At 39.6% G+C, this 20041-nt stretch overlaps 1 long non-coding RNA gene across 13 annotated transcripts in view; it reads right to left on the reverse strand.

Moving 5' to 3' along the window:
- The window catches only part of LOC132380175 (uncharacterized), an 81603-nt gene that overhangs the window by 40118 nt on the left and 21444 nt on the right, over positions 1-20041 (reverse strand). For 9 of the 13 annotated variants that reach the window (XR_009507690.1, XR_009507689.1, XR_009507678.1 and 6 more), the window contains one exon: positions 15403-15536. The exons of 1 other annotated variant lie outside the window; for it this stretch is intronic. This is a non-coding gene — a long non-coding RNA (uncharacterized LOC132380175). The remainder of the gene's footprint in view (positions 1-15402; positions 15537-20041) is intronic. 3 more of the 13 variants (XR_009507679.1, XR_009507687.1, XR_009507688.1) reach the window with 1 other exon arrangement.

The following is a 20041-nucleotide window of genomic DNA, read 5'->3' on the forward strand; positions in this document are numbered from 1 at the left end:
GTATTTTATTTATGAAGTGTGGCTGTGATGAAGTACACAGTTTGCAGCTCACATTGAACAGCTCGGGGGAGTATTCAGAACAGTAAGGGGAAATGTTACTCTGTTGAGTAGTTTACAGAAAGGCAAAGATGACAATGTACATGGTCAATTACATGGTGATTGAGAAGAAAAGCATTAGGATATAAATCTGCAGAGATTTTTCAAAAATTTGGCCTATACCTAGCACTCAAATTGAGTACATGGAGATACATGGAGATAATTACAAAAGCCTGAAGTGATCTTATTGACAATTTCTTCAAGGCAGTAAAGTAGATTGAAGGAAGTATATGTAAGGGTCATGGATTATTTCTTCGGGTGCTCAGCATCCCCTGACATGTAGAACTCTCTGAAAGGGAAGCAGGAACTCACCATAGCACAGGCTGTAGATGCAGAGCACAGGAAACAACAAAGAGATCAAGAAATGTGAGGAGTTCAAGATGTTCTCCCAAACTGTGACTCAGAGGTGGCTGGAAAAGTCAGTGAACAACAGCAGACCTATTTGCCAAAGCAAGATTACATTTCACAGAGCAATCCAAGTAGGCAGAATCAGCCCAATCAGAGGAGAAAGTGCGAGGCATACTCAAAGGTCTTAAGGTGGAATAGTCACCTGGACCAGATGGCCTACATTCCAGAGTCCTGAGAGAGGTTCTGAAGAAATAATGAGTGCATTGGTCATGATCTTTCAAGAATCACTTGATTCTGGCATGATCTTGGAAGACAAGAACAATAGCAAATGTCACTCCACTCTTTAAGAAGGGAGGAAGACAACAGGAAGGAAATGATAGGCCAGTTAGCCTGAGTTCAGTGGCTTGGAAAGTGTTGGTGTCCATTATAAAGGATGAGGTTTTGGGGTACTTGGAGACTAATTTTAAAAAGTTAAAGTCAGCGTGGTTTCTGTAAAGGAAAATTATACCTGACAAATCTGTTAGAGTTCTTCGAGGAAGTAACAAGCAGGGTGGACAGAGGAGAGGCAGTGGGTGTTATTTACTTGGATTTTCAGAAGGCATTTGATAAGATGCCACACATAAGTCTCCTTAACAAGATAAAATTCTATGGTATTATCAGAAAGATACTGGCATGGATAGAGGAATGGCTGACAGGCAGGAGGCAGGGTGTGGGAATAAAATGGCCTTTTCTGGTTGGCTGCCAGTGACCAGTGGTGTTCCTCAGGGGCAAGAATTGGGACTGCTACTTTTCACATTGTTTTTCAATGATTTAGATAATGAAATTAATGGCTTTGTGGGTAAGTGGAGGAGTAAGTAGTGCTGAGGAAGTAACAAAATTGCAGTAGGACTTAGACAAATTGGAAGAATGGGCAAAAAAAAGTGGCAGATGCAATACAGTTTTTGGAAGTGTATGATAATGCACTTTGGTAAAAGGAAAAATAGTGTGGACTATTATCAAAATGGGAAGAATGTTCAACCATCAGAGGTGCAGAGGGACTTTTTTAGCCAGAGAGTAGCATATCTGTAGAATGCTCTGCCATAGACTGCAGTGGGGCCAAGTCTGTGGGTATATTTAAGGTGAAAGTTGATCGTTTCCTGATCAGTCAGGGCATGAAAGGGTATGCTGAGAAGGGAGGGATATGGGGTTTAGTGGGAGCCATGATGGAATGGCAGAGCAGAATCAATGGGCTGAATGGCCTAATTCTGCTCCTATGTCTTATGGTTTAATGGTCTTCTATCTTCCACATCAGTCCTGGGAAAGGGTACAGTCAGTCTTGCAAATTTCTGGACACCATTATAGATTGAACTCAACTTTTCATACTTAGTCCTCAAGATGCCAGATATTAAATAAAATCAGGCTCCTGAACAGGAAAGGGTGACACATTAGAGAACTAATTCTGAGATAATCTTTTTTCTTTTGGAGAGTTTGAGGTGGCTGAAGCAAACCTTGAGACACTTCAAGTCAGGAGAAAGCAGGTAGAAAATCTCTCATAGTGCCTTACAGGATATTGGGCATTGTATTAATTTTTTTCTCAGTTCAAGTGGATTCAAGAGGTAGCATAAATTTAATAAGTGTTCTCCATCTCAATAGCAGAAGCCTGAAGCATACTCTTTGATATGAAGCAATATCTCCAGACATGTCACTGAAAGGGTGAATCTTAGAGATAATAAGATCAGCCATGATCTTATTGAATGGTGGGGCAGGCTCGATTGGCCGGATGGCCTACTCCTGCTCCTATTTCTTCTGTTCTTATGTTCTAATTTCACAGCATTGTCTCCACTTTCATTTTACTATTTATTGGTTGACACGTCAACCCTTTAAGAGCTGTTGGTTTGAACAGTTGACCTGCTTCAGTCCTCGTCTCCTGTTCCATGCCAATACCCAGTGTTCTCACTTCCCTCATTCTTCAAAAAATTATCCATTTCCTCTTTGTACACACAATGATTTAGCCTCTGTGGCATTAAATTCTAGAGATTCATCACCCTTTGCTAGAGAGAAATTGCTATACACCTCAGTTTTAAATGATTCCCTGCACCATTTTCTCTGTATTAATGATTGAGCGGCTCAGCTCGATTCACTGATGATGCCACTGTTATTATCGAAATCACAGATGTTGATCAGAGGGTGTACAGATGTGAGAAAGGTCGGTTGGTTGAGTGGTGTTGTGACAACTTTGCACTCAACACCAGCAAAACCAAAGAACTGATTGTGAATTATAGGAAAGGGACGTCACTGAAATACGCACCGTTCTAACTGAAGGGTCGGTGGTGGAAAGCTTGAGTAGCCTCAAGTTTGCATTATATTTAGAATCATGGAGCTATGTAGCACTACAGCAGAAAACTAGCCCCATGGCCCATCTAGTCCTCATTGTCGTCCCAGTCTTGTTGACCCTTGCCACCCTCTCAGAGGATCTATCCTGGGACCAGCACATAAACATAGCCATGAAGAAGGAGCACCAACATCTGTACTTTCTTAGAAGCTTAAGGAGATTCCCCATGTCATTGAAGTCTCTAACAAATTTCCACAGATATATGATGGAAAGCATCCCTACTGATTGTACTGAAAGCCAGAATTGGCTCAACAGGCCAATGATTTCCTCTTGTGATGTTACCATTCCACAGATCTATGATTGAACTAGCACTGTCCAGACTTCATCTCTCCAGTTTTGTTCCAGTAGTTCTCTTGAAACTTTGTCTGCACAGCAAAACACTTCACAAGCAACATCAAGACATATTCCCGGCATTTTTTTACACCACAGACAGAGCCATTTGGTCCATTTGGCCTGCAGCTGTTTACAATATACATTAATGATTTAGATGAAGGGATTAAAAGTAACATTAGCAAATTTGCAGATGACACAAAGCTGGGTAGCAGTGTGAAATAGAAGGATGTTAGGAGAATGCAGGGTGACTTGGACAGGTTGGGTGAGTGGGCAGATGCAGTTTAATGTGGATAAATGTGAGGTTATCCACTTTGGTGGCAAGAACAGGAAGGCAGATTACTATCTGAATGGTGTCAAGTTAGGAAAAGGGGAAGTACAACAAGATCTAGGTGTTCTTGTACAACAGTCACTGAAAGTAAGCATGCAGGTACAGCAGGCAGTGAAGAAAACTAATGGCATGTTGGACTTCATAACAAGGGGAGTTGAGTATAGGAGCAAAGAGGTCCTTCTGCAGTTGTACCCTGCCCTTCTGCCCTGGTGAGACCATACCTGGAGTATTGTGTTCAGTTTTGGTCTCCAAATTTGAAGAAGGACATGCTTGCTATTGAGGGGGTGCAGCGTAGGTTCCCGAGGTTGATTCCCAGGATGGAGGGACTGTCTTATGTTGAAAGATTGGAGCAACTGGGCTTGTATACACTGGAATTTAGAAGGATGAGAGGGGATGTGATTGATACATATAAGATTATTAAGGGATTGGACACGCTAGAGGCAGGAAACATGTTCCCAATGTTGGGGGAATCCAGAACCAGAGGCTACAGTTTAAGAATAAGGGGTAGGCCATTTAGAACGGAGTTCAGGAAAAACTTTTTCACTCAGAGAGTTGTGGATCTGTGGAATGCTCTGCCTCAGAAAGCAGTGGAGGCCAATTCTCTGGATGCTTTCAAGAAAGAGTTAGATAGAGCTCTTAAAGGTAGCGGAGTTGTGGGATATGGGGAGAAGGCAGGAACAGGGTACTGATTGTGGATGATCAGCCATGATCACATTGAATGGCAGGGCTGGCTCGAAGGGCCGAATGGCCTACTCCTGCAGTTATTGTCTATTCTCTATTTACTCTATGCTGGATTTCAGAGCATTTTCATCATTCCCATTCCCTCAGTAATTTTCCTCTAAACTATTCTGTCTCTTGTGCCCATCAACTGTCCATGATTGTTCCCCACCCACCCAAATTAGGGGTAATTTACAAGAGCCAATTAACCTACCAGCATGGTTTTGGGTTGTGCAACAAAGCAAAGCACCCAGTGGTTACAGAGGAATGAGCATCCAGTACACAGACAGCTTCCAAGATCAATGTCAAGGACTTGCCAGTAGAAGCACCTTCAACTACATCACTGCATCTTCCCAGTGAACTCCATCATTGCCGATATTACTGTACATTCCCAGCAGACTCTGTCACATGCATCCTGGGTGTGGTGAACTACATACACCTGTCTGGACACGCCCCCTGCTGACTGCTCCTGTGGCTCCTCCCACAGACCCCTGTATAAAGGCGATCAAGGCCTGAGCCCGGCCTCCCAGTCTCCAGGATGTAGTATGGTGGTCACTCACTGCTTGTTCCTTCTTCCAGTCAATAAAAGCCGATATCTCGCCTTCACGTCTCAGAGTGAGTTATTGATGGTGCATCACTGGGGTTGGTTCAAATTTCTGATGCTGCACCATGAAGACACAGAGTACATGATTATGTTTAGCTGCTGGATGTGTGGATGAAGTCCAATCGCATAGAAGTCACAATCCATGCACTGCACTGTACAGTTTCTAGACCCCAGAACATCTTTTTACGTTTGCACTGTTTTATTGTCTTTTTTCTTTGTGTAATTATTCCACAGACAAAATTACTTTTATTTTTATTACCTGGGTATGTAATACTTTAAAGATTGATATTAAACTTGTCCATCCATACTTATTAAGTAATTGCTCCTGAAATTTTATGATCACCTTAAGACTGAGAATCCAGATCCTATGTTATTTACACTGTTTGTCCTTAATACTGTACCGATGGTAGTCTACTTTTGGGGGTGGGGGGGGGGGTTTAAGTATTTGATTTAATTCATGTCAGTCATCACTGTGACTCCTGATATCTGAATATCTGTTGCAATCTACGTCACTAGTTGAATACTCTTTGGAGATGAATCAATAGTTACACCTGGGATTTTCACTTGTCCTGCCAAGAATTATGAACTACACTAGACACAAGTCTGACCAATAATATCTTATAACTACCAGTAAACTATTTATAATCAATAAAATATGTTCTAACCTTAACATCTATATCAGTTATGTTAGGCAGCAGCACAGGAACTTGCCCATTTAAATTTCATTTGCCATTCTTTTTAGATATAAAAGAACATGAAAGTATTTAAATATTGGTAAAAATATATATGCCGACATGCTCTTTAGGTCCACAGAAGAATGCTCTGATATGAATTGTTCTTCAGATGTGCTCTGACAAGGTGAAACTTTTGTAGATCTTAGGGACATGTTACAACAAAGTCTCTTTTATTGCTACTTTTTAGAGATTCTGTCAAAGTTTTCCGAAGCTATTAGTATCTTTATTAATAATGCCAGTCAACTTGGCAGAAGCTTGAAATTTTATGAATAGTTAGATGGAAAAGTTGTCTCCCAGTAGTAAATGAAAACTCACTGCTTTGGGATAAGAAAGTATCACTTATGTTGGCAGATTTCAGAAAGTAACCTTTAACCATGAAGAGAATAAATATTTGACAGAGAATGTTAAAGTAAACCTGAACTAACTGAATGAACTATAGAAGCAGATTCAATAGTAAATTTCAAATATAACATGGATAAATATGTGACAAGGAGAAATTTGCAGAGTTAACGGAAAGGATAGTGGTTTTGGGTTAATTATTGTTTTTCAAGATTCAGCACAAGCACTATGAATTGAATAAACTCTTCTGCAGGATCTGATGATGCTGCACTACTCTTCAGTTCTACTGAGGCTAATTTATTAAGCTAGCTTCATCAACGAAAGGTGATTATCTATCAGTTGCACATTCATGTGCAGACTCAGCCATAAGCACTGACCTGAACTAATCTGTCAGAAATCAGACAGATTTTTTTTAACTTGAAAAAACGTACACAGAGAAAAACCTTGGCATAAACCAAAACAGGTTCAAGAGCTATTTGCTGGTCAAAAATTGACAGCATTTCTGCAAGATCAAAGGGACACAGACTCAGCCCTTGGATAGAAATAGCTCCTGCAATGACAGTAGGGAAAACAGCAAAAATAACTTTGTGCAGTACAGTGATAACAAGCTGTTATTCACCAGGGTGATGCTGTACTTCTGAAAGCAAAAGGACAGTATACTTGAATATAACTTGGATGTATAAATGCTAAAACCGAGAGATAAAATGGACCATCAGTACCACTAAAAGGGGTTAACATATCTGTTGAAACTTCCATGACTCGAAAAACATTGCTTTAGTAAAAGATAAGCAAATGCAGATTTGAGATGACTAATACAAGACAATGAAATATTTTTGTCTGTATGGGTTTCATAGATTGAAACAAGTGAGAATTTGGAAATAATGATCAATATTTTAAGTTTGATTATTTATGCTTCGTGTTAGAAATTCACTCATGCTATAAATGTGAGAAATCTTCATTTTTAACACTCTTGGCTCGGATGCTATTCTTCTACCAGCTACAGATGGTTCAAACTAGTAATTTATGATTGAAAAAGATAGTCTCATAAATTGGGAGAGCATTCAAAATCCCAATACGTGCTCAGAACATGTGGTGCTTGGTGTCAATAGCACTAAAGTGATTAATTTACTCCTTGAGGCGGTAAAACTGGAGTATAAAAGGAATGATTTCTGATATCAACTTGAAAGATGAAAGACTAGGTACAGTCAATTGGGGAATGCATGAAGTGTTTAGAAATTATAGCTGGATCAGCTTGTGAACTGGTTTGTTATTATCAAGGTTAAAAGCAGGATAGTTGAGAAAGAGGCATTTCACTGAGGATTTAAGGACAACTTGGAATTACTTTCGGTCTCCTTATTCTGCTTTACTAATCTCTTTGCTTCACTGTATCTCTCAATGCATTTTAGCTTTGACTTGCTTCCTGTCTATCTGTTCTCTTCTTTTCTTTGCACACTCTTGCATTGCTGGTACGCTTTGTCTGTTCAAGTCAAGATGGATTGACTGCCATGTGCACAAGTATGATGAGGTACAAGCACAATGAAGAACACGTATAGGTTCACTCTTTAATCAGAGCATCGCTCTCACATTCAAAAGTGCTCATTGACTTTCATGAATCCAGTTGCTTCATCAATTCTTTTGCAGATTCTATTCAGCTCCACAACACTTTCCATTGTTAAGCAAGTGCAGATGGACTTTCTGACAGCATGAAAGAGTGGTGTCACTGACATAATAAAGAAGAAGTTATTGAATATCAAAGAAATGAGAAGTTCATGTGCATATTCACTCTGCAGAGAGAGCAACAAATTAATGCACATGCATAAGTTATCAGTCAATAATTAGTGCTAAGGGGAGTCAATGGGCTAAAAGAAATAGATCCATATATTACACACTCCATATTACAGCCTAAATTTTGGATTGTCATCCACATGGGTACTTCCATCTAATGAGAGTGGAATAGTCTCAATGCTAATACCATAACCACCATCAACCCTCCCCTGAATGCCAGATGATAGCTTCAGTGTCATATTTTCAACCAATGCCAACCAGTTGAGTAGTGTCCAATGCAAGAGGAGTGTGGGACTTTCAAAGAATCTGGTTGGAAGCCATAACAGGGAGCTGTGGGTAAGGGAAAAGAGACTTGAGAACAAAAATGGCCCAATAGCTTGAGTACTGGGTGTAAATGAAGTGGAGTAAATGCTTCAACATATGTGGCTTGCAAGAGTAAAAAGAAGCTGTTTCTCCAATCGAAGAAGTTCCAAGGGAAAACAAAGTTCATTTCTGGGACAGTTTTGGTGAACTTTTGAGTTGACAATCAATCAATTCAAACAACTTCATCTACACATAATTTATTTAAGAAATCCATTACACTTTGCATCCTCTTATTGTGTGAAGAAGAAACACTTATAGCTGCATATTACCAGAATATGTGACAAATTGAGATGTACAGCATAGATCAATTAAACTTCCAAAATTTTATGTAACATAATTATCTTAAGCATGCATATTCATCCTAAAATGCACACTACTCCATTTTTTCTTGTCTCTAAATAAAATACTAATTAAAATGAAATGAAATCTTTAACTCTCACAGGACTATGATTCCCTTATTAGGTTACACAGTTGTAAATTATTCTTGATGTGTTTAGACTCCAGACTGGACTTGCATAAGTAATTTGGCTACTAGCCGAAAGCATTCTGGGAAAATTGGCCATTATAATGAATTATTTACTAATAAAATGCTTTGCACTTCTTGAACTGAATAACTAAAACACTGATGAGTTCAAGACTCCAGTGGTCAAGGCAACAAATCGGTGGGATGAGAATATATTAAAAATTTGTGCTTCAAAGGAGTATTCTATTCTATTGAATTGTGCTCAACAGCAAGATCACATTGAGCTACAAAGTTCAAAGGTCCTACTAATGCTCACTGAGCACACCTGATGTTAATATAGAATATTGAGAAGTTCTTCTGTTCCAAGACTATAGCTTCAAGACAAGGAGCCTGTCACTTGTAGTCAAGCTCCATAGAAATGTTTCAGTGCAGAAAGTGGTGTATCACTGGAAACCTCTTCTCTGCTCTCTGTGGAGGATAACTTTTTAGAAGTATTTCAAGTTGAGGATGATAGTACAATCTTCTATGCGGTGGTGTGCTGGGGCAATGGCATCAACACAGGTAATGCCAACAGACTCAATAAACTGAGTGGAAAGTCTGTGATAGAACAAAGAACCATATGGAGAATCCTGGCAATTCTGGACAATGTTTCTCAATCTCTGTATGTCACCTTGGTCAAACAGAGAAGCACCTTTGTTAATAGACTGAGACAACCGCGCTGCTCCAAAGAGCACTATATGAGGCCACTCTTACCCTCAGCCATTTGGCTCTATAATGAGTCAACCCTGTAGCCATGAAAGTGATGATCCCTTTCTGTTAGACTGTTTGAGGTAACTTATTTTTTTTAAATTCTCTCTTACTTCTCTTCTAATATTTGTACATTTGTAAATCTATGCACTTGTAATGCTACTGTGACATTGTAGTTACCTTTGGAATCAATAAAGTATCTATCTATCTATCCATTCAAGTGGATCATGACTGATCTGAAATACAATGCCATATATCCAGTGTGATTCCATATCCCACTGCACCTTTCCCTCAAAACAATTAACACAAATAGAAGCCCTTTACAAGGAGATCAGAGAAAATGAGTGAATGGCAGAAATTCATTGTCAGAGATGCCCATCCACTATTTTAGAGCATTTAACAATCTTCCACCTGAATTGTACATGTGTCCAATAGAGCCACAGGAATCTGAAGTATCTATTTAAGATTAAATTTAATGGGACTGGCAGTGAATTGCAATCAGTTAAAAACGTTCCATCTTTGAAGTCCCGTCAGATCTGTCAAGTGTGCCTCAAACTCACATTGGATTCTCATGAGCGATTGAAAATTTTTATTGATATTCAAAGAAGCAGAGGGAATTATGCTGGGAATTGGGAAAATTTCCCTCAAAGAAAACCATTAATAGCGCACCTTTCATCTCAGCTTTGTTTCCAGTTGTTGCTGGCATTTGATAGCAGGTATGTTTGCCTTCAAGAATTATAATGCTTAAAAGAAAAATATATGGATGAAGCCATTAGAGGTATTTCAACATAAAAAAAGCAACTATGAAAATAAAAATTCTATTTATTTCCATTGTTTTCTTTCATGCTGGGTACTGAATGAGAGAAACTGTCAGTAAGAGGCTTAGCACATGGAGTGTTGACACAATCCATATGGATCATCTTGATAGGAAAGTGGTTAATATAAAATGTGTTGCTATGGGGAGCAAACTAAGCCATTGCTTTAACAATGACAGAAACATATTTCATGTTTGGTAGAATATCAATGTGCCTCAAGCAAACTTAGTACAATCATTCCATAATTAATCTCAATATAAAGCTTTACTGATTTTGTGTGAGGACTTTCTATGAGACAAGCACTGGAATGTTCCAGAATATTTCCAAATGCTTAGCTTTAATTTGCACGGATAGCCTCTGTTCCTCCATTAGTACAGAGTGTGTGAATGAAACATAACAGATTGGCGTATGCTATGGTGAAGAACTTTTTCCAGAGCGCTGCCACACAATAGTTAGTAGCAACAGCTACAACCACTCTGGTGCTAATCTGGGCCCTTCAGTGTTTTTCCACTTTCAACATTTGTAAAAATTGGAAGCCGTTAATGATTGCACAATTCAAATTATTTAACACCATTAAAGTTCCAGATGACATATTGCTTTGTTGGTAACTATATTTGCAGTAAATCAAAGTAAAAGTTTTAAAGCTGCAGTGTTTGGGCAAAAACAAACTGTACTGGTAATTAACTAAAAACTAGTAGCTGGGGTTCACTCTCTGGTGTGTAACTGGGAAATTTGTAGGGGTGTGAGTGTGAGTCTTGATGAAGTGTCTTGGAATAAAACATCGACTGTTCACTCTTTTCCATAGATGTTGCCTGGCCTGCTGCCTGTTCTTCCAGCATGTTGTGTGTGTTGACATGAATGTGGGCTTGATGGGATTGCTTAGAAAACCTGTCCAGACTCAATAGTCTAAATGGTCTCTTTTGATATCGTAAGAATATAACAATGAAATGGCTGAAAAACTGGTAGTGTTTTCAACACTGTTGGTACAAGAACTGCATTGAATGAGTACGACTGTAGTGGAGAATATTTCTGGGAACTTGGTTATCTTCATGTACCTTACCTTTTTCCAGGATAATTAAGAAATTGCACAAATGGCAATGCACCTACTTAAAAAATTTGTTTTTCTAGTTAAATGTGCAAACTGTAAGGTACAATTATCACAGCTACCATCAAGTAAAAACGTCACATTTGTTCTTTCACAGGAGCTGAACATTGATGGCTAGGCTTCATAGTTCATACCTGGTGTAAACTGTCTTCATGAGTCACTGCCATACACTTAATGAAGACATCACACATATAAATCAAATTGGGATATGACCCAGCGATGATGAAGAATCAACAATGTCAGTTTTGACGTGTAACTTGGAGGGAAATTTGCAGCTGATGGCAATTCTGTGACCTTGCTGCCTTTGTAAGTTTAGATGGTAGAGATTGCTGGTTCAAAGGGTGACATTGATGGAGACACAATTGCTGTAAATCTCGAGCACACACAAAATGTTGGAGAAACTCAGCAGGTCAGGCAGCAGCCATGGAAGGAAATAAATAGTTGGCATATCAGTCTGAGAACTTTTGATCTAGTATTTATAATCCAACCTACTCTTTTATTTTATTTCATCCTAACCCATCAATATATCCTTCTAAAAGGAGTGAGAATAAAAGAAATATTGAATTGAATTGACTTTATTACTTGCATCTATGCTACATCTCCATCTAAACGTGTAATGTGCAATTTATGGTAATTTATAATAAATAGTATGTAGGCCTCCATTAATCTTGATAGACCATGGATTTGCACCTTGGAGGGTTTCCAGGGCGCAAGCTTGGGCAAGGTTTTTTTTATGGAGGACCGGCAGTTGCCCAAGCTGCAAGTCTCCCCTCTCCATGCCACCAATGTTGTCCAAGGGAAGGGCATTAAGACCCATACAGCTTGGCACCGGTGTCATCGCAGAGCAATGTGTGGTTAAGTGCCTTGCTCAAGGACACACACTCAGCCTCAGCCAAGGCTCGAACTAGCACCTTCAGATCACTAGATGAATGTCTTAACCACTTGGCCACATGCCAACACCAGATAGTATGTACAACAAATAGTATGTACAACAGGACAGTCAATACAACATAGAAATACAATTGTGTCAGCGTGAGTTAATCAATCTGATGGCCTGGTGGAAGAAGCTGTCCCAGAGCCTGTTGGTCCTGGCTTTTATGCTGCGGTACCATTTTCCGGATGGTAGCAGCTGGGAAAGTTTGTGGCTGGGGTGACTCGGATCCCCAGTGATTCTTTGGGCCCTTCTTACACACTAGTCTTTGTAAACGTCCTCAAAAGTGGGAAGTTCACATCTACACATCTACAGATATGTGCTTATTCCTGAGGAAAGGAAGCAGTAAGTGAAACAGAAAATAACGAAGGGATACTGAAATGTCTTGACTCAAAATGTCACTTGTTCATTTCTCTCCATAGATGCTGCTTGACCTTGAGCATTTTGTATGTCATATACGGAGCCTGCTTGTGCTGATGTGGTGCATTTTGTACTTGTAACTAGCTGGTGGTGAAAGTGTGGGAGGATTCAGCTGGTGAATGAAATGCTGATTGAGAACATTTTGCTTTTGGAAACTGCCAAAAATATTGAGTGCAATTGTAGCTGTACTCTTGCAGGCATTCACGCCTCTGCACTGGTGTGTGAGCAGGGTTGCAAGGCTCATGGATGAGGCTTAATGTGTCAAACTATGAGAAGAGTTAAATTAAAAACACGAAATGCTGGCAGAACTCAGCAGGCCAGACAGCATCTATGGGAGGAGGTAGTGACAACGTTTTGGGCTGAAACCCTTCATCAGGAGTGAAGTAACATGGGATGGTTGAGGGGGAGAGATGAAGTAGAGAGCTGGGAAGTGATAAGTTGAAGGGAAATGGGCTGGGGGAAGGTGGAAAATTATGGCAAATAAAAGAGAAAGAAAGTTAGGGCTGGGGGGAGATCATAGTGAGGGGAAAAAAACAGAGAGAAAGAGAACCAGACTAAAATTATAGACAGGGATGGGGAAAGGGGCAGGGGCAGGGGTATCAACTGAGGTCTGTGAGTTGAATGTTCATGCCGGCAGGTAGGAGGCTACCTAGGCAGGAGATAAGGTATTGCTCCATCGACCTGTGTGTGGCCTCATCTTGGCAGTAGAGAAGGCCATGGACAGACATGTCGGAGTGGGAGTGGTCTGTGGAATTGAAGTGTGTGGCCACAGGGAGATCCCGCCACTGCTGGAGGACTGAGCGCTGGTGTTCGACGAAACAGTCTCCTGGTCTGCAGCGGGTCTTCCCAATGTATAAATGGCCACATCGGGAGCACCGGATACATTTTATCACCCCAGTTGACTCGCAGGTGAAGTGGTGCCTCACCTGAAAGGACTGTCTGGGGCCTAGGATGGTGGTCAGGGAAGAAGTGTTGGGGCAGGTGTAGCACTTCTTCCGTTTGCAGGGATGAGTGCCCGGAGGGAGGTTGGTGAGGAGGGATGGGGGGGATGAATGGAGAAGGGAGTCGCGTAGGGAGCGATCCCTGCGGAAAGCCGAGAGTGGGGTGAGGGGAAGATGTGGTTGGTGGTGGCATCCCCTAGGAGGTGGCGGAAGTTACAGAGGATTATACGTTGGATCTGTAGGGTGATAGGTGAGGAGCAGGGGGACTCTATCCCTGGTGGGCTGGCGGGGGGATGGGGAGAGGGCAGAGGTGCTTGAAATACGGGAGACGCGATGGAGGGCAGAGTTGATAGTGGATGAAGGGAAGCCCCTTTCTTTAAAAAAGGAAGACATCTCCTTTGTCCTAGAATGAAAGGTCTCATCCTGAGAGCAGATGTGGCGGAGGTGGAGGAATTGAGAGAAAGGGATAGTATTTTTGCAGGAGACAGGGTGGGAGGAGGAATAGACTAGGTAGCTGTGAGAGTCTGTAGGTTTGTGGTAGACATTGGTGGATAGGCTGTCTCCAGAGATAGAAACAGAAAGATCTAGAAAGGGGAGGGAGATGTTGGAAATAGACCAGGTGAATTTGAGGGCGGGGTGAAAGTTGGAGGCAAAGTTAATGAAGTCGACGAGCTCAGCCTGTGTGCAGGAAGCAGCGCCGAAGCGGTTGTCGATATAACGTAAGAAAAGAGGAAGACAGATACTGGTGTCGGCTTCGAACATAGATTGCTCCACATGGCCGACAAAAAGACAGGCATAGATAAGTTCTTTGATCAGAAAATCCCAAGCAAGTTAAATAATGTATGAAGCTGATAAGAAAAACCGTGCTCCTGTATCAAGCCATCCCAACACCAGTGCATCTTTGTGCTTCAAAATCACTACCACCTGTTATTCCCTTTATCTTCATCTTGCCCAGTCACTTAAATTCCAGCATAAGGCACAAAAACAACCACGGGCATCATGAAAAGAATGTTCTGGAAGCTTTTTCTCTGTCCTCCCTCAGACAATCAAAAGATGACTTATGGGGGAGCAACAATTTTCCACAAGTTAGTGAGGATAAAGAAATGAGTCTTTGCTCAATATCCTGGCTTAGAATATTATCTAGGAACTGTTCTATAAAGCAATTATGTGTGACGACTTTGTATGAGACAAGCACTGGAATTTTCCATAACATTTCCAAAGGCATAGCAATAACCCAATTAAGTCAATACTAAATCAACATAGGCATTATCAAAACATTGATAAACAAAATATCTAACATTGACAAGATGGTTTTCAACACAGGAAGTAGGTGTCAAGTTCTCTCAATACTGCAACTACAGTCAGCCCTCCTTATCTGCAGGGGATTGGTTCCGGGACCCCCGTGGATACCAAAAAACATGGATGCTCAAGTTGGTGGACTTTAGGACCCGGCGGAGTTTGGGACCCGCTGCCCACAGTTTCTGTTCCGGAAAACGATCACGATTGAAAAGACAGTGGAAATAACAAAGCATTCAGAAAGAGGTGAAACTGCATTGGTCATTGGAAAAGCGTTAGGCTACAGTCAGAATAAAGTGAGAATATTGGAGCATGTGAAGGCCCTGTCCCGATGAAAGCTACAGTTATTACTAAGCAATGCAATGGTTTAATTATTGGAATACATATGTTTCTTAAATGTTTTGTATGCATAGAAAGGTAAAATATGTACTATATACTAAGACAAACGTTTGACTAACTGACGCTAAATAATACCGGATGTACCTGTTACGACTTAGAGATCTTCTGTTTTTTTTAGATTCCAGATCGGTGGTAACCTATGCACATCCTCCCGTATACTTTATCATCTCTAGATTACTTATAATACCTAATACAATGTAAATGTTATGTAAATAGTTGTTATACTGTATTTTTTAGGGAATAATGACAAGAAAAAAAGGTCTGTACATGCTCAAACAACAAGTGCTGGAGAGAGAACTTCTGGATTTTCCCGATCCGTGGTTGGTTGAATCCATGCATGCGGAACCCATGGATAAGGAGGACCGACCATATTCCTTCTATTGGTATGTGCCATGCAGCTGCTTACAATGAGAGAGGGAAACCTGGTTAGCTCAACATCTTACAAGAATCCAAAAGTAGGAAAACTAGCGCAGGGCAACTTGAGAACATTTAGCTGATCACACAAAATGGCCGAAACTTTGTAAAGGTTTACTTACGTCTGCCAAATAGGATATAGGAACTGCTATGTACTGCAATTGAATAGCAGTCCTGGAAAGAAATCATTTGCTAAAATGTGATTAATAGAATTCTGGGCATAACAATTATCTACTTACAAAATTAACTGGGTGGATGTGGGCAGAGTTGAGATAATGGTATCTTCTAAACTTGACGGTATGTTTTAACGGGAACCCATCTCAAGACTTCAGCTATACAGCACATTTAATTGATGAATTGGTTGATGTGTTCGCAAACCAGATGGCAATGGTTGTAGAAGACAAAGATGTCACTTTGTAAGTGGTATAGATTGAAGTATAACATTTTGAGGATTTATATATTTATTCATTGTGGTACAGCATCTGGCCTTTCAAGCTGTGCCACCCAGCAATCCCACAGTTTAATCCTAAAGCCTTAACCACTTGGCTACGTGTCAAGTAAATGATGAAACTTCTTTTTATCTTTTTTTTCCCAAAAAAATTCTTAACACTTTATTTTTTCTTATTATTATTTGATATATTGCTTAGCTTTGTTAATCAGTTATTTGCTAATTTAATTCTTCATTGTACCTCATGACATATTGACGATTACCTTAATGTATTTTTTGTTGATTTTTAATAATAATTAATAAAAAAGATTTAAAAAATGAAACTTCTAATCATCTGTTTGACATGGGTGTCTTTGTCCAAACAGGACGAAGGTTCACGGTTTCTTTGGTGACTGTTTAATTCTCAAATAGGAAGTGCATACACTGAGTCTCCCTACCACGGTCTGTGAGATGTTGTCAGTGAATGGATTGTCAGCATGAAGGCTGTCAATTTTGATTGCATTTCAACAATTCTTGGTAAATAATTAACTGGATGAAACTCATGGCTAGGAGCATTTTGATTCAATGCAACACGGGATGAATCCCCAATTATAATGTAAGCACAGATTTTCTTTCATCTACAGGTTTGTTATTTATAGATCCTGTCTCATCAAAGAAGACTGCTTCAGCAAAAATTAAAATGAAGAATTAAATTTAATAAGAACCTTTACAGTTCAGTGCTGAAATGACTCCTGAATCCTTGTATTATACCTGGCTGCTGAATTAGTTCCTTTGGGTATTCATCAGTCATCTAAATAATGTAGCACTAACATTATTACTCCCTGAATATACTTTCATGTAAGGGTTCAAAATGAATTGTATGTTTTTATTCATTGCTATTGTGGAAAAAAACTGAAGGATGAATCTGTGGGAAGATAACTTGATTTGATAACTAATGGACAGTGTTCATTCTTGCTGCAAATTAGGACAAACTGGATTTTGGAATCCTAAGCCCTTTTCACAGGAAAGTAGGTATCACAAGCTGTTGATCAAAGCAGCAGAAAAAGGCAGTGCCTGACCGGGATGAGGGAAGGTTGACAAGTCAATGGCTCCTCATTAGAGCAGAGCAGGAAGGGCGGAGAAAAATAATCTGATGCAAGAGGGAAAGATCGGAGAGTCTGAAATGAAGGAGGATGTTGAATATTAAAGGAGTATTGGCAATAAGAGAGTTTGATTTTCAGTGAGCAGCTTGAAGTGGTTAACAACTGTAGAGAGAATGTCTCTCGGGACTTCCGGTAAGATGGCGATTGTTTAGTTGCTCCGAACTTTTGCTCCGTCATTCTTCCTATCTTTGCACTATATGTCTCCCTTCTTAAACCTTAGTTAGGTATTTTATTAGGTCACCTTTACCTGCCTGCGAACACATCTATCTTATAATGGCTACCAAAAGTATTAAAACCGGGAAAAAGGAAACTTCTACGGCTTTGCCGGCTGTCATTCTCGTTGTTTTGGAACAACATCGACAAGATATTTTAATGGATTTTAGAAATGAATTTAGAACTTCTTTCAACCAGCTGGATTTCAAATTGGATCAGATCAATGCTAGAGTGAATGAACATGCTGAACATTTATCTCGCATTGACTCAACTTCTGAAGATTTAAAACACCGTGTTCAATATCTTGAAACTCTCTGCTCCAACCTAGAAGATAAGAATAGTAAACATTTTTCCAAAATGGTGGATCTTGAAAACCGGAGCAGACGTTGCAATCTACAAATTCTTGGTTTGCCAGAGGCCACCGAACAAGGCTCTCCCATGAAATTTTTTTCGGATTTTCTCTGAGAGATTTTTTCGAAAGAATTTCTTCCGACTCCACCTGAGCTTGAAAGGACTCACAGGATGTATGTTCCCCGTGCAACTCTGGGTTCCCGTCCACAGCCGGTAATTTTGTGCTTTCATCAATACCAGGTGAAAAACCGTTTGATTATGGAGGCACGCCGCAGAGGTACTTTTGCTTTTCAAAATACGGTCATTCATTTTGTAGAGGATTATGCCCCCCAGGTTCTGAAGATGCGTGCTGAGTTTAAAGGTGTAATGAAAGTGCTTTTTGATCGCGGATTCAGACCGTCTCTCCGAAATCCAGCTGATCTTCGAATTACGCTTACTACTGGAGATTATAAGTGGTTTAAATCAGTGAAGGAGGCTGAGCGTTTGTTGGAAGTCTTCCGGCCACCCCGTTTTCTTCAGAACCGGTTTGACCTTCTAAAATGGTTGATAAGTACTTCTCGAAGTAAAACTATTTTTTCCGAACTCAGACTTTACTTGAATAATTCAGACATTATCTATTGAAACTCTAAGCGCTGTAGTCAATCTCTCCCTGGACTTGGTGCGTTTTTTCTAAATAGATAAACTAAGTTTAATGTTTCCCTGTGGACTTTTAGATTGTACTTGTGTAATCTATTTTATTTTTGTATAACTTTATCTATAGAGATCTAAAATTGACTTTAACCTATTTTGGAGGTTTGGAGTTTTTACTGAAGGCCTCCCTGTTGGTTGATTCATAGTTTAAGTTTTGCTTTTTGTCCTGTAAATGGTTGATAAGTACTTTCTAATCTATAATTTCCCCCTTTTCTCCCTCCCTTTTTTTTTCTTTTAATCTTTTATAATTTTTCGCGGGTAGGTTAGTTTTGGTTTTCTTCTGATTTTCTTTGTATTAAGTTTTATACTTCTGTTGAAGTTGTTCCTAATTGTAATTCTGTTTTCTAGTGCATAAATTACTTATTATTTGCTATAGTATTTATACGGAACTTTTATTAATGACACAGAACTGGAAGTCATAATTGGGTTAATTTTTTTGGTAGAGCTAGCTGCTTTTTTAGGTAGCCGTCTAGTTTTGGGTTGCGAGGGTGGGGTGGGTTCTCCAGTTCCAACACTACTCACTGGTTTTTGCTTTCCTTTGTTATTCAGGACATGTCTCTGTTTTGATTCTATGGATCTATGTTTACATTTTTGCTCCCAGACTGTTATTGTACTGCTTGATTTTTTATATGCCTGCTGCCTTCTATGCACTAACAATTGATAATAGTTAATACACTTAAACTTGTGAGCTGGAATGTAAAGGGATTGAATCACCCTGTTAAAAGAAGGAAGGTATTCTCACATATTAAATAACTCAAAGCTGACATTGCTTTCCTTCAAGAAACTCATATTCGCAGTTTTGATAACTCTGCTTTTGTCAAAGTGGGCAGGTCAGCATTTTCATTCATCCTTTGCCGCCAAAGTTAGGGAGGGTCTCCATTCTTATTAACTCAAATATTCCTTTTGAACTCCATAATAAGATATCTAATACAAATGGCTGTTTTATTATTGTTTCTGGTAAATTATATAATACTTAAGTTGTACTAGCAAACCTGTATGCTCCCAATTTTGATGATGTTAATTTTTTTGAAAATTTTTTCTCCTCACTACCAGACTTAAACTCATACTCTCTTATACTGGGTGGCGATTTCAATTGTTGGTTAGATCCTAATTTGGATCGATCGTCCTCTGTTACTAGACTACCTACTAAATCTGCCTTAGCTATTCAATCTTTTCTCTCTAATTATGGTATCTCTGATATATGGCGTTTCCTTCATCCTACTGAGAGAGATTATTCTTTTTTTTCCTCATGTTCACCATACCTTTACTAGAATTGACTACTTTTTACTCGATAATCAACTTATTCCATTTGTCTATTCTTGTGATTATTAGAGTATACTGATTTCTGACCATGCTCCAATTACTCTCTCTTTAAATTTTCCTGGTCTCCCTTAGAGGAATAAACATTGGCGGTTTGACTCGACTTTATTATCGGATGATGATTTTCTAAAACTTATTAAGGATCAAATAACCTTTTATTTTAACACCAATACATCATCTGAAATGTCATCCCAGATTGTCTGGGATGCCATGAAAGCATATTTGAGGGGTCAAATAATCTCCTATACAGCAAATCTTAATAGAAAGTCCTGTGCAGATTGATTAGACCTCATTAATCAGAATAAAGAATTGGATCAACTGTATGCTC

The sequence above is a fragment of the Hypanus sabinus genome, chromosome 23, assembly GCF_030144855.1.
Source record: "Hypanus sabinus isolate sHypSab1 chromosome 23, sHypSab1.hap1, whole genome shotgun sequence".
Taxonomy (NCBI): Eukaryota; Metazoa; Chordata; class Chondrichthyes; order Myliobatiformes; family Dasyatidae; genus Hypanus; species Hypanus sabinus.